Source organism: Corella eumyota, chromosome 6, assembly GCF_963082875.1.
Source record: "Corella eumyota chromosome 6, kaCorEumy4.1, whole genome shotgun sequence".
NCBI lineage: Eukaryota > Metazoa > Chordata > Ascidiacea > Phlebobranchia > Corellidae > Corella > Corella eumyota.
In genome coordinates, this window is record NC_137495.1 from 9,387,369 (window position 1) to 9,402,163 (window position 14,795).

General features: G+C 28.0%; 11 non-coding genes across 11 annotated transcripts; all 11 read right to left on the reverse strand.

Moving 5' to 3' along the window:
• Nucleotides 1–32: 32 nt before the first annotated feature.
• Trnag-ucc (transfer RNA glycine (anticodon UCC)) lies at nt 33–104 on the reverse strand. The gene has a single exon. It is a non-coding gene; the product is annotated as a tRNA-Gly (tRNA).
• Nucleotides 105–1,253: 1,149 nt separating this feature from the next.
• On the reverse strand, nt 1,254–1,369 carry Trnal-caa (transfer RNA leucine (anticodon CAA)). Its single transcript has 2 exons — nt 1,332–1,369; nt 1,254–1,299 (listed from the first exon to the last, which is right to left on the reverse strand). It is a non-coding gene; the product is annotated as a tRNA-Leu (tRNA).
• A 1,034-nt stretch (nt 1,370–2,403) lies between these two features.
• Trnag-ucc (transfer RNA glycine (anticodon UCC)) lies at nt 2,404–2,475 on the reverse strand. Its single transcript has one exon. It is a non-coding gene; the product is annotated as a tRNA-Gly (tRNA).
• Nucleotides 2,476–3,624: 1,149 nt separating this feature from the next.
• Trnal-caa (transfer RNA leucine (anticodon CAA)) lies at nt 3,625–3,740 on the reverse strand. The gene is made up of 2 exons: nt 3,703–3,740; nt 3,625–3,670 (listed from the first exon to the last, which is right to left on the reverse strand). It is a non-coding gene; the product is annotated as a tRNA-Leu (tRNA).
• Nucleotides 3,741–5,986: 2,246 nt separating this feature from the next.
• Nucleotides 5,987–6,102, reverse strand: Trnal-caa (transfer RNA leucine (anticodon CAA)). Its single transcript has 2 exons — nt 6,065–6,102; nt 5,987–6,032 (listed from the first exon to the last, which is right to left on the reverse strand). It is a non-coding gene; the product is annotated as a tRNA-Leu (tRNA).
• A 656-nt stretch (nt 6,103–6,758) lies between these two features.
• Trnat-ugu (transfer RNA threonine (anticodon UGU)) lies at nt 6,759–6,830 on the reverse strand. The gene has a single exon. It is a non-coding gene; the product is annotated as a tRNA-Thr (tRNA).
• A 586-nt stretch (nt 6,831–7,416) lies between these two features.
• Nucleotides 7,417–7,488, reverse strand: Trnag-ucc (transfer RNA glycine (anticodon UCC)). The gene has a single exon. It is a non-coding gene; the product is annotated as a tRNA-Gly (tRNA).
• Nucleotides 7,489–9,409: 1,921 nt separating this feature from the next.
• Nucleotides 9,410–9,481, reverse strand: Trnat-ugu (transfer RNA threonine (anticodon UGU)). Its single transcript has one exon. It is a non-coding gene; the product is annotated as a tRNA-Thr (tRNA).
• A 586-nt stretch (nt 9,482–10,067) lies between these two features.
• Trnag-ucc (transfer RNA glycine (anticodon UCC)) lies at nt 10,068–10,139 on the reverse strand. Its single transcript has one exon. It is a non-coding gene; the product is annotated as a tRNA-Gly (tRNA).
• A 1,149-nt stretch (nt 10,140–11,288) lies between these two features.
• On the reverse strand, nt 11,289–11,404 carry Trnal-caa (transfer RNA leucine (anticodon CAA)). The gene is made up of 2 exons: nt 11,367–11,404; nt 11,289–11,334 (listed from the first exon to the last, which is right to left on the reverse strand). It is a non-coding gene; the product is annotated as a tRNA-Leu (tRNA).
• Nucleotides 11,405–13,658: 2,254 nt separating this feature from the next.
• Nucleotides 13,659–13,774, reverse strand: Trnal-caa (transfer RNA leucine (anticodon CAA)). The gene is made up of 2 exons: nt 13,737–13,774; nt 13,659–13,704 (listed from the first exon to the last, which is right to left on the reverse strand). It is a non-coding gene; the product is annotated as a tRNA-Leu (tRNA).
• Between the last annotated feature and the right edge of the window lie 1,021 nt (nt 13,775–14,795).

The following is a 14,795-nucleotide window of genomic DNA, read 5'->3' on the forward strand; positions in this document are numbered from 1 at the left end:
TAATTTTAACACTATTTTAGTATTAAAAATCTTGCGTCGACCGGGAGTCGAACCCGGAACCAGTGCTTGGAAGGCACCAATGCTAACCGTTACACCATCGACGCGTACAAAAACAGTTATTTAATGAAGCTCTTTAATATGACATAGGATCAATAAAGATAATTCATGGCCTTATAAACAAATCAACTTAGGCAAATTTGGAATTTCCATTTTAGCGCATTTAAAGAACGAACTTATTCGGATCCGATAATGTTCAAAGTTTTGTTGGAAATTGCTACCATTTTAGAGTATAAATTAATATCATTTTTAAAGTTTTTTTTATGTACGATACTGTCAGGAAAGGACAACGGTATACTTCTTTGACCTGCCTCAAAAATATAACATTGCATTTATTGTGTTTCATTATGATCATAAAATAGTAGTTTAAATTCACAATTTATGAAGTAAAGAATTATAGATAAATATTGTAAAATATTCTGCCGTTTATGCGTTTACCTATTTTGTTAACTACTGATCTCGCACCAAATTCTGTATATCACAGATTTATTTACAAGATGATTATCAACACAATCGAGCAACCAAACACAACCATTTTTCAGGCTGTTCACTATGTACCTCCTTAAACAACTCATTTCTTACAGTTTAACTTACAAGTCACGTAATACAGCCCACAGCGGATAAAGTGGGCCCAAGTGACTAATGGGAGGGGGCAAGTGACTTAGGACAGATAACACGTTACAATAAACATGAAAATGGCAGATTTGTTATGGTATTCCATTGATAAATGTTTGCTACGTTAAATTTATTGTTTGGTATTGGCTAATTACTTTACCACTAATAAATAATTTGGATTCAGACTTGACCTATGTTGGTAAGAAGAATATTAGCAATAAATACTTATTTTATTAAATTAGTTAACTAGTACATACCTGTTACATAAAAGTTTTTTTAAATAATCGGACGAGGGAACTTATTTTTACCCTTTAACTTGGTTACTTTGGAAAGGTAAGTTACAGTCAAATTTGCAATTCGTAAAGCTGGTAATTCACTTATAATTAAATACTGGTTTCTTTATGACGGTTAAGTTTAAAATAAAAAGTAAAATTTTTTTTGAATAAATTTAGTTACGTGTTATATCCGTGAACTTCTGAATAAACCTATTTTTATTTTTAACCTGACGTTATGCCAACAATAGTGAAATTAAAAAGTTGTTTATTTAATTCAAAAATCGTGTTTTAATCATATAAAAATCTTGTCAAAAGTGGGATTCGAACCCACGCCTCCATTCGGAGACCAGAACACCCATCGCCGCACAACGGCGAAGATTTTAACTTGAGTCTGGCGCCTTAGACCACTCGGCCATCCTGACACATTTTGCATTACGAAACTCATTAAATTAAAGATATCGTGTGGCAAAATTTCTGATTATAATTGGTATTATGGGTTAGTTGATACAAAACCTTAACTTACTTCCTCTTTAAAAAAACGCTAAGCTTACATTATGTAAAATTTTTTTTTTAACTAACATTTGCACATCACAAAGGAAACATAATTTTTCTAGAATATATAGATATACCATAAAAACAAAGTTAAAGCACCATTATAAAAATATTTGCAAATATATTTCATTTAAAATTTACAAAAAGTATTGCATTAAATGGGTATTTCCGTTCAACCAGGTGCTGCATTACGAAACTCAATAAACTAAAAATATCGTGTTGTGAAATTTTTAATTATAATTGCTATTATGGGATAGTTGATACAAAACTTTGACTTACTTTTTTCAAAAATAAACGCTTAATTTACATTATGTCCCTTTCTGCTTATTAACGTACTAAATTAATATCAAAGTAAAATGTAATAAGGAAAATCAAAATTTTTATTGTTTATATATTTTCGCTTATTCTCGTTTACTCTTTTATAGGTTAAAAGCTAAACAACTTATAAAAAATATAAATTTTATTTTTTTGCACTTTAAATGACTTAACTTATTCGTAATAAATAAAGCTCAAACTTTTGTTAAAGAGTCCCAAATTAAGTTAACTTATTCCCATTTTTGCAACCAATTTTATGTATTATGTTGGCTTATCTGGACATTGTTAATTATATAATTTATTATATTTTAACTATTTTCATTTTAAAGCACAAAATTTTAATCTATAAGAAAATGTTTCCTTTAATTTTTTTTAATGTTTAATAACACATATTAAATTATTTTTTAATTGTTCACGTTTATTTAACCAATTTTGAAAAACAGAGTCGGGTAAAATTACCAGTCGGATAATGTGGGGTTATATACATTAAATTTTAGCTTTATTACTACATAAGTTAAAAAAATTATTTAATATCAAACTATGTATATTTTATTATATAATTTTAACACTATTTTAGTATTAAAAATCTTGCGTCGACCGGGAGTCGAACCCGGAACCAGTGCTTGGAAGGCACCAATGCTAACCGTTACACCATCGACGCGTACAGAAACAGTTATTTAATGAAGCTCTTTAATATGACATAGGATCAATAAAGATAATTCATGGCCTTATAAACAAATCAACTTACGCAAATTTGGAATTTCCATTTTAGCGCATTTAAAGAACGAACTTATTCGGATCCGATAATGTTCAAAGTTTTGTTGGAAATTGCTACCATTTTAGAGTATAAATTAATATCATTTTTAAAGTTTTTTTTATGTACGATACTGTCAGGAAACGACAACGGTATACTTCTTTGACCTGCCTCAAAAATATAACATTGCATTTATTGTGTTTCATTATGATCATAAAATAGTAGTTTAAATTCACAATTTATGAAGTAAAGAATTATAGATAAATATTGTAAAATATTCTGCCGCTTATGCGTTTACCTATTTTGTTAACTACTGATCTCGCACCAAATTCTGTATATCACAGATTTATTTACAAGATGATTATCAACACAATCGAGCAACCAAACACAACCATTTTTCAGGCTGTTCACTATGTACCTCCTTAAACAACTCATTTCTTACAGTTTAACTTACAAGTCACGTAATACAGCCCACAGCGGATAAAGTGGGCCCAATTGACTAATGGGAGGGGGCAAGTGACTTAGGACAGATAACACGTTACAATAAAAATAAAAATGGCAGATTTGTTATGGTATTCCATTGATAAATGTTTGCTACGTTAAATTTATTGTTTGGTATTGGCTAATTACTTTACCACTAATAAATAATTTGGATTCAGACTTGACCTATGTTGGTAAGAAGAATATTAGCAATAAATACTTATTTTATTAAATTAGTTAACTAGTACATACCTGTTACATAAAAGTTTTTTTAAATAATCGGACGAGGGAACTTATTTTTACCCTTTAACTTGGTTACTTTGGAAAGGTAAGTTACAGTCAAATTTGCAATTTGTAAAGCTGGTAATTCACTTATAATTAAATACTGGTTTCTTTATGACGGTTAAGTTTAAAATAAAAAGTAAAATTTTTTTTGAATAAATTTAGTTACGTGTTATATCCGTGAACTTCTGAATAAACCTATTTTTATTTTTAACCTGACGTTATGCCAACAATAGTGAAATTAAAAAGTTGTTTATTTAATTCAAAAATCGTGTTTTAATCATATAAAAATATTGTCAGAAGTGGGATTCGAACCCACGCCTCCATTCGGAGACCAGAACATCCATCGCCGCACAACGGCGAAGATTTTAACTTGAGTCTGGCGCCTTAGACCACTCGGCCATCCTGACACATTTTGCATTACGAAACTCATTAAATTAAAGATATCGTGTGGCGAAATTTCTGATTATAATTGGTATTATGGGTTAGTTGATACAAAACCTTAACTTACTTCCTCTTTAAAAAAACGCTAAGCTTACATTATGTAAAAATTTTTTTTTAACTAACATTTGCACATCACAAAGGAAACATAATTTTTCTAGAATATATAGATATACCATAAAAACAAAGTTAAAGCACCATTATAAAAATATTTGCAAATATATTTCATTTAAAATTTACAAAAAGTATTGCATTAAATGGGTATTTCCGTTCAACCAGGTGCTGCATTACGAAACTCAATAAACTAAAAATATCGTGTTGTGAAATTTTTAATTATAATTGCTATTATGGGATAGTTGATACAAAACTTTGGCTTACTTTTTTCAAAAATAAACGCTTAATTTACATTATGTCCCTTTCTGCTTATTAACGTACTAAATTAATATCAAAGTAAAATGTAATAAGGAAAATCAAAATTTTTATTGTTTATATATTTTCGCTTATTCTCGTTTACTCTTTTATAGGTTAAAAGCTAAACAACTTATAAAAAATATAAATTTTATTTTTTTGCACTTTAAATTACTTAACTTATTCGTAATAAATAAAGCTCAAACTTTTGTAAGAGAGTCCCAAATTAAGTTAAGTAATTCCCATTTTTGCAACCAATTTTATGTATTATGTTGGCTTATCTGGACATTGTTAATTATATAATTTATTATATTTTAACTATTTTCATTTTAAAGCACAAAATTTTATTCTATAAGAAAATGTTGTCTTTAATTTTTTTTATTGTTTAATAACACATATTAAATTATTTTTTAATTGTTCACGTTTATTTAACGAATTTTGAAAAACAGAGTCGGGTAAAATTACCAGTCGGATAATGTGGGGTTATAAACATTAAATTTTAGCTTTATTGCTACATAAGTTAAAAAATTATTTAATATCAAACTATGTATATTTTATTATATAATTTTAACACTATTTTAGTATTAAAAATCTTGCGTCGACCGGGAGTTGAACCCGGAACTAGTGTTTGGAAGGCACCAATGCTAACCGTTACACCACCGACGCGTACAAAATCAGTTATTTAATGAAGCTCTTTAATATGACATAGGATCAATAAAGATAATTCATGGCCTTATCAACTTACGCAAATTTGGAATTTCCATTTTAGCGCATTTAAAGAACGAACTTATTCGGATCCGATAATGTTCAAAGTTTTGTTGGAAATTGCTACCATTTTAGAGTATAAATTAATATCATTTTTAAAGTTTTTTTTATGTACGATACTGTCAGGAAACGACAACGGTATACTTCTTTGACCTGCCTCAAAAATATAACATTGCATTTATTGTGTTTCATTATGATCATAAAATAGTAGTTTAAATTCACAATTTATGAAGTAAAGAATTATAGATAAATATTGTAAAATATTCTGCCGCTTATGCGTTTACCTATTTTGTTAACTACTGATCTCGCACCAAATTCTGTATATTACAGATTTATTTACAAGATGATTATCAACACAATCGAGCAACCAAACACAACCATTTTTCAGGCTGTTCACTATGTACCTCCTTAAACAACTCATTTCTTACAGTTTAACTTACAAGTTACGTAATACAGCCCACAGCGGATAAAGTGGGCCCAAGTGACTAATGGGAGGGGGCAAGTGACTTAGGACAGATAACACGTTACAATAAACATGAAAATGGCAGATTTGTTATGGTATTCCATTGATAAATGTTTGCTACGTTAAATTTATTGTTTGGTATTGGCTAATTACTTTACCACTAATACATAATTTGGATTCAGACTTGACCTATTTTGGTAAGAAGAATATTAGCAGTAAATACTTATTTTATTAAATTAGTTAACTAGTACATACCTGTTACATAAAAGTTTTTTTAAATAATCGGACGAGGGAACTTATTTTTACCCTTTAACTTGGTTACTTTGGAAAGGTAAGTTACAGTCAAATTTGCAATTCGTAAAGCTGGTAATTCACTTATAATTAAATACTGGTTTCTTTATGACGGTTAAGTTTAAAATAAAAAGTTAAATTTTTTTTGAATAAATTTAGTTACGTGTTATATCTGTGAACTTCTGAATAAACCTATCTTTATTTTTAACCTGACGTTATGCCAACAATAGTGAAATTAAAAAGTTGTTTATTTAATTCAAAAATCGTGTTTTAATCATATAAAAATATTGTCAGAAGTGGGATTCGAACCCACGCCTCCATTCGGAGACCAGAACACCCATCGCCGTACAACGGCGAAGATTTTATCTTGAGTCTGGCGCCTTAGACCACTCGGCCATCCTGACACATTTTGCATTACGAAACTCATTAAATTAAAGATGTCGTGTGGCGAAATTTCTAATTATAATTGGTATTATGGGTTAGTTGATACAAAACCTTAACTTACTTCCTCTTTAAAAAAACGCTAAGCTTACATTATGTAAAAATTTATTTTTTAACTAACATTTGCACATCACAAAGAAAACATAATTTTTCTAGAACATATAGATATACCATAAAATCAAAGTTAAAGCCCCATTATAAAAATATTTGCAAATATATTTCATTTAAAATTTACAAAAAATATTGCATTAAATGGGTATTTCCGTTCAACCAGGTGCTGCATTACGAAACTCAATAAACTAAAAATATCGTGTTGTGAAATTTTCTAATTATAATTGCTATTATGGGATAGTTGATACAAAACTTTGACTTACTTTTTTCAAAAATAAACGCTTAATTTACATTATGTCAAAATTCATTTTTACTAACCAACATATGCACATCACAAATGGAAAATAATTTTTTTAGAATATATAGATTTACCGAGAAAACAAATTTAAAGTTTCATTAAAAAGATTTGCAAATATAAAACGCAAATTTTATTTATTTTTAAATCAGAAAAAGTAGAATACTTTTTAGAAATTAATAAATTTCACAACAATAGTTTAAAAAAATGAATAGGCGTTACTGGGGATCGAACCCAGGATCTCCTGTTTACAAGACAGGCGCTTTACCACTAAGCCATAACGCCCTTTCTGCTTATTAACGTACTAAATTAATATTAAAGTAAAATGTAATAAGGAAAATCAAAATTTTTATTGTTTATATATTTTCGCTTATTCTCGTTTACTCTTTTATAGGTTAAAAGCTAAACAACTTATAAAAAATATAAATTTTATTTTTTTGCACTTTAAATGACTTAATTTATTCGTAATAAATAAAGCTCAAACTTTTGTAAGAGAGTCCCAAATTAAGTTAAGTTATTCCCATTTTTGCAACCAATTTTATGTATTATGTTGGCTTATCTGGACATTGTTAATTATATAATTTATTATATTTTAATTATTTTATTTAAAGCACAGAATTTTATTCTATAAGAAGATGTTGTCTTTAATTTTTTTTAATGTTTAATAACACATATTAAATTATTTTTTAATTGTTCACGTTTATTTAACGAATTTTGAAAAACAGAGTCGGGTAAAATTACCAGTCGGATAATGTGGGGTTATATACATTAAATTTTAGCTTTATTGCTACATAAGTTAAAAAAATTATTTAATATCAAACTATGTATATTTTATTATATAATTTTAACACTATTTTAGTATTAAAAATCTTGCGTCGACCGGGAGTCGAACCCGGAACTAGTGCTTGGAAGGCACCAATGCTAACCGTTACACCATCGACGCGTACAATAACAGTTATTTAATGAAGCTCTTTAATATGACATAGGATCAATAAAGATAATTCATGGCCTTATAAACAAATCAACTTACGCAAATTTGGAATTTCCATTTTAGCGCATTTAAAGAACGAACTTATTCGGATCCGATAATGTTCAAAGTTTTGTTGGAAATTGCTACCATTTTAGAGTATAAATTAATATCATTTTTAAAGTTTTTTTTATGTACGATACTGTCAGGAAACGACAACGGTATACTTCTTTGACCTGCCTCAAAAATATAACATTGCATTTATTGTGTTTCATTATGATCATAAAATAGTAGTTTAAATTCACAATTTATGAAGTAAAGAATTATAGATAAATATTGTAAAATATTCTGCCGCTTATGCGTTTACCTATTTTGTTAACTACTGATCTCGCACCAAATTCTGTATATTACAGATTTATTTACAAGATGATTATCAACACAATCGAGCAACCAAACACAACCATTTTTCAGGCTGTTCACTATGTACCTCCTTAAACAACTCATTTCTTACAGTTTAACTTACAAGTTACGTAATACAGCCCACAGCGGATAAAGTGGGCCCAAGTGACTAATGGGAGGGGGCAAGTGACTTAGGACAGATAACACGTTACAATAAACATGAAAATGGCAGATTTGTTATGGTATTCCATTGATAAATGTTTGCTACGTTAAATTTATTGTTTGGTATTGGCTAATTACTTTACCACTAATACATAATTTGGATTCAGACTTGACCTATTTTGGTAAGAAGAATATTAGCAATAAATACTTATTTTATTAAATTAGTTAACTAGTACATACCTGTTACATAAAAGTTTTTTTAAATAATCGGACGAGGGAACTTATTTTTACCCTTTAACTTGGTTACTTTGGAAAGGTAAGTTACAGTCAAATTTGCAATTCGTAAAGCTGGTAATTCACTTATAATTAAATACTGGTTTCTTTATGACGGTTAAGTTTAAAATAAAAAGTTAAATTTTTTTTGAATAAATTTAGTTACGTGTTATATCTGTGAACTTCTGAATAAACCTATCTTTATTTTTAACCTGACGTTATGCCAACAATAGTGAAATTAAAAAGTTGTTTATTTAATTCAAAAATCGTGTTTTAATCATATAAAAATATTGTCAGAAGTGGGAAGCGAACCCACGCCTCCATTCGGAGACCAGAACACCCATCGCCGCACAACGGCGAAGATTTTATCTTGAGTCTGGCGCCTTAGACCACTCGGCCATCCTGACACATTTTGCATTACGAAACTCATTAAATTAAAGATGTCGTGTGGCGAAATTTCTAATTATAATTGGTATTATGGGTTAGTTGATACAAAACCTTAACTTACTTCCTCTTTAAAAAAACGCTAAGCTTACATTATGTAAAAATTTATTTTTTAACTAACATTTGCACATCACAAAGAAAACATAATTTTTCTAGAACATATAGATATACCATAAAATCAAAGTTAAAGCCCCATTATAAAAATATTTGCAAATATATTTCATTTAAAATTTACAAAAAATATTGCATTAAATGGGTATTTCCGTTCAACCAGGTGCTGCATTACGAAACTCAATAAACTAAAAATATCGTGTTGTGAAATTTTCTAATTATAATTGCTATTATGGGATAGTTGATACAAAACTTTGACTTACTTTTTTCAAAAATAAACGCTTAATTTACATTATGTCAAAATTCATTTTTACTAACCAACATATGCACATCACAAATGGAAAATAATTTTTTTAGAATATATAGATTTACCGAGAAAACAAATTTAAAGTTTCATTAAAAAGATTTGCAAATATAAAACGCAAATTTTATTTATTTTTAAATCAGAAAAAGTAGAATACTTTTTAGAAATTAATAAATTTCACAACAATAGTTTAAAAAAATGAATAGGCGTTCCTGGGGATCGAACCCAGGATCTCCTGTTTACAAGACAGGCGCTTTACCACTAAGCCATAACGCCCTTTCTGCTTATTAACGTACTAAATTAATATTAAAGTAAAATGTAATAAGGAAAATCAAAATTTTTATTGTTTATATATTTTCGCTTATTCTCGTTTACTCTTTTATAGGTTAAAAGCTAAACAACTTATAAAAAATATAAATTTTATTTTTTTGCACTTTAAATGACTTAATTTATTCGTAATAAATAAAGCTCAAACTTTTGTAAGAGAGTCCCAAATTAAGTTAAGTTATTCCCATTTTTGCAACCAATTTTATGTATTATGTTGGCTTATCTGGACATTGTTAATTATATAATTTATTATATTTTAATTATTTTATTTAAAGCACAGAATTTTATTCTATAAGAAGATGTTGTCTTTAATTTTTTTTAATGTTTAATAACACATATTAAATTATTTTTTAATTGTTCACGTTTATTTAACGAATTTTGAAAAACAGAGTCGGGTAAAATTACCAGTCGGATAATGTGGGGTTATATACATTAAATTTTAGCTTTATTGCTACATAAGTTAAAAAAATTATTTAATATCAAACTATGTATATTTTATTATATAATTTTAACACTATTTTAGTATTAAAAATCTTGCGTCGACCGGGAGTCGAACCCGGAACTAGTGCTTGGAAGGCACCAATGCTAACCGTTACACCATCGACGCGTACAATAACAGTTATTTAATGAAGCTCTTTAATATGACATAGGATCAATAAAGATAATTCATGGCCTTATAAACAAATCAACTTACGCAAATTTGGAATTTCCATTTTAGCGCATTTAAAGAACGAACTTATTCGGATCCGATAATGTTCAAAGTTTTGTTGGAAATTGCTACCATTTTAGAGTATAAATTAATATCATTTTTAAAGTTTTTTTTATGTACGATACTGTCAGGAAACGACAACGGTATACTTCTTTGACCTGCCTCAAAAATATAACATTGCATTTATTGTGTTTCATTATGATCATAAAATAGTAGTTTAAATTCACAATTTATGAAGTAAAGAATTATAGATAAATATTGTAAAATATTCTGCCGCTTATGCGTTTACCTATTTTGTTAACTACTGATCTCGCACCAAATTCTGTATATTACAGATTTATTTACAAGATGATTATCAACACAATCGAGCAACCAAACACAACCATTTTTCAGGCTGTTCACTATGTACCTCCTTAAACAACTCATTTCTTACAGTTTAACTTACAAGTTACGTAATACAGCCCACAGCGGATAAAGTGGGCCCAAGTGACTAATGGGAGGGGGCAAGTGACTTAGGACAGATAACACGTTACAATAAACATGAAAATGGCAGATTTGTTATGGTATTCCATTGATAAATGTTTGCTACGTTAAATTTATTGTTTGGTATTGGCTAATTACTTTACCACTAATACATAATTTGGATTCAGACTTGACCTATGTTGGTAAGAAGAATATTAGCAATAAATACTTATTTTATTAAATTAGTTAACTAGTACATACCTGTTACATAAAAGTTTTTTTAAATAATCGGACGAGGGAACTTATTTTTACCCTTTAACTTGGTTACTTTGGAAAGGTAAGTTACAGTCAAATTTGCAATTCGTAAAGCTGGTAATTCACTTATAATTAAATACTGGTTTCTTTATGACGGTTAAGTTTAAAATAAAAAGTTAAATTTTTTTTGAATAAATTTAGTTACGTGTTATATCCGTGAACTTCTGAATAAACCTATTTTTATTTTTAACCTGACGTTATGCCAACAATAGTGAAATTAAAAAGTTGTTTATTTAATTCAAAAATCGTGTTTTAATCATATAAAAATCTTGTCAAAAGTGGGATTCGAACCCACGCCTCCATTCGGAGACCAGAACACCCATCGCCGCACAACGGCGAAGATTTTAACTTGAGTCTGGCGCCTTAGACCACTCGGCCATCCTGACACATTTTGCATTACGAAACTCATTAAATTAAAGATATCGTGTGGCAAAATTTCTGATTATAATTGGTATTATGGGTTAGTTGATACAAAACCTTAACTTACTTCCTCTTTAAAAAAACGCTAAGCTTACATTATGTAAAAATTTTTTTTTAACTAACATTTGCACATCACAAAGGAAACATAATTTTTCTAGAATATATAGATATACCATAAAAACAAAGTTAAAGCACCATTATAAAAATATTTGCAAATATATTTCATTTAAAATTTACAAAAAGTATTGCATTAAATGGGTATTTCCGTTCAACCAGGTGCTGCATTACGAAACTCAATAAACTAAAAATATCGTGTTGTGAAATTTTTAATTATAATTGCTATTATGGGATAGTTGATACAAAACTTTGACTTACTTTTTTCAAAAATAAACGCTTAATTTACATTATGTCCCTTTCTGCTTATTAACGTACTAAATTAATATCAAAGTAAAATGTAATAAGGAAAATCAAAATTTTTATTGTTTATATATTTTCGCTTATTCTCGTTTACTCTTTTATAGGTTAAAAGCTAAACAACTTATAAAAAATATAAATTTTATTTTTTTGCACTTTAAATGACTTAACTTATTCGTAATAAATAAAGCTCAAACTTTTGTTAGAGAGTCCCAAATTAAGTTAACTTATTCCCATTTTTGCAACCAATTTTATGTATTATGTTGGCTTATCTGGACATTGTTAATTATATAATTTATTATATTTTAACTATTTTCATTTTAAAGCACAAAATTTTAATCTATAAGAAAATGTTTCCTTTAATTTTTTTTAATGTTTAATAACACATATTAAATTATTTTTTAATTGTTCACGTTTATTTAACGAATTTTGAAAAACAGAGTCGGGTAAAATTACCAGTCGGATAATGTGGGGTTATATACATTAAATTTTAGCTTTATTGCTACATAAGTTAAAAAAATTATTTAATATCAAACTATGTATATTTTATTATATAATTTTAACACTATTTTAGTATTAAAAATCTTGCGTCGACCGGGAGTCGAACCCGGAACTAGTGCTTGGAAGACACCAATGCTAACCTATACACCATCGACGCGTACAAAAACAGTTATTTAATGAAGGTCTTTAATATGACATAGGATCAATAAAGATAATTCATGGCCTTATAAACTAATCAACTTACGCAAATTTGGAATTTCCATTTTAGCGCATTTAAAGAACGAACTTATTCGGATCCGATAATGTTCAAAGTTTTGTTGGAAATTGCTACCATTTTAGAGTATAAATTAATATCATTTTTAAAGTTTTTTTATGTACGATACTGTCAGAAAAGGACAACGGTATACTTCTTTGACCTACCTCAAAAATATAACATTGCATTTATTGTGTTTCATTATGATCATAAAATAGTAGTTTAAATTCACAATTTATGAAGTAAAGAATTATAGATAAATATTGTAAAATATTCTGCCGCTTATGCGTTTACCTATTTTGTTAACTACTGATCTCGCACCAAATTCTGTATATCACAGATTTATTTACAAAATGATTATCAACACAATCGAGCAACCAAACACAACCATTTTTCAGGCTGTTCACTATGTACCTCCTTAAACAACTCATTTCTTACAGTTTAACTTACAAGTCACGTAATACAGCCCACAGCGGATAAAGTGGGCCCAAGTGACTAATGGGAGGGGGCAAGTGACTTAGGACAGATAACACGTTACAATAAACATGAAAATGGCAGATTTGTTATGGTATTCCATTGATAAATGTTTGCTACGTTAAATTTATTGTTTGGTATTGGCTAATTACTTTACCACTAATACATAATTTGGATTCAGACTTGACCTATATTGGTAAGAAGAATATTAGCAATAAATACTTATTTTATTAAATTAGTTAACTAGTACATACCTGTTACATAAAAGTTTTTTTAAATAATCGGACGAGGGAACTTATTTTTACCCTTTAACTTGGTTACTTTGGAAAGGTAAGTTACAATCAAATTTGCAATTTGTAAAGCTGGTAATTCACTTATAATTAAATACTGGTTTCTTTATGACGGTTAAGTTTAAAATAAAAAGTAAAATTTTTTTTGAATAAATTTAGTTACGTGTTATATCCGTGAACTTCTGAATAAACCTATTTTTATTTTTAACCTGACGTTATGCCAACAATAGTGAAATTAAAAAGTTGTTTATTTAATTCAAAAATCGTGTTTTAATCATATAAAAATCTTGTCAAAAGTGGGATTCGAACCCACGCCTCCATTCGGAGACCAGAACACCCATCGCCGCACAACGGCGAAGAATTTAACTTGAGTCTGGCGCCTTAGACCACTCGGCCATCCTGACACATTTTGCATTACGAAACTCATTAAATTAAAGATATCGTGTGGCAAAATTTCTGATTATAATTGGTATTATGGGTTAGTTGATACAAAACCTTAACTTACTTCCTCTTTAAAAAAACGCTAAGCTTACATTATGTAAAAATTTTTTTTTAACTAACATTTGCACATCACAAAGGAAACATAATTTTTCTAGAATATATAGATATACCATAAAAACAAAGTTAAAGCACCATTATAAAAATATTTGCAAATATATTTCATTTAAAATTTACAAAAAGTATTGCATTAAATGGGTATTTCCGTTCAACCAGGTGCTGCATTACGAAACTCAATAAACTAAAAATATCGTGTTGTGAAATTTTTAATTATAATTGCTATTATGGGATAGTTGATACAAAACTTTGACTTACTTTTTTCAAAAATAAACGCTTAATTTACATTATGTCCCTTTCTGCTTATTAACGTACTAAATTAATATCAAAGTAAAATGTAATAAGGAAAATCAAAATTTTTATTGTTTATATATTTTCGCTTATTCTCGTTTACTCTTTTATAGGTTAAAAGCTAAACAACTTATAAAAAATATAAATTTTATTTTTTTGCACTTTAAATGACTTAACTTATTCGTAATAAATAAAGCTCAAACTTTTGTTAGAGAGTCCCAAATTAAGTTAACTTATTCCCATTTTTGCAACCAATTTTATGTATTATGTTGGCTTATCTGGACATTGTTAATTATATAATTTATTATATTTTAACTATTTTCATTTTAAAGCACAAAATTTTAATCTATAAGAAAATGTTTCCTTTAATTTTTTTTAATGTTTAATAACACATATTAAATTATTTTTTAATTGTTCACGTTTATTTAACGAATTTTGAAAAACAGAGTCGGGTAAAATTACCAGTCGGATAATGTGGGGTTATATACATTAAATTTTAGCTTTATTGCTACATAAGTTAAAAAAATTATTTAATATCAAACTATGTATATTTTATTATATAATTTTAACACTATTTTA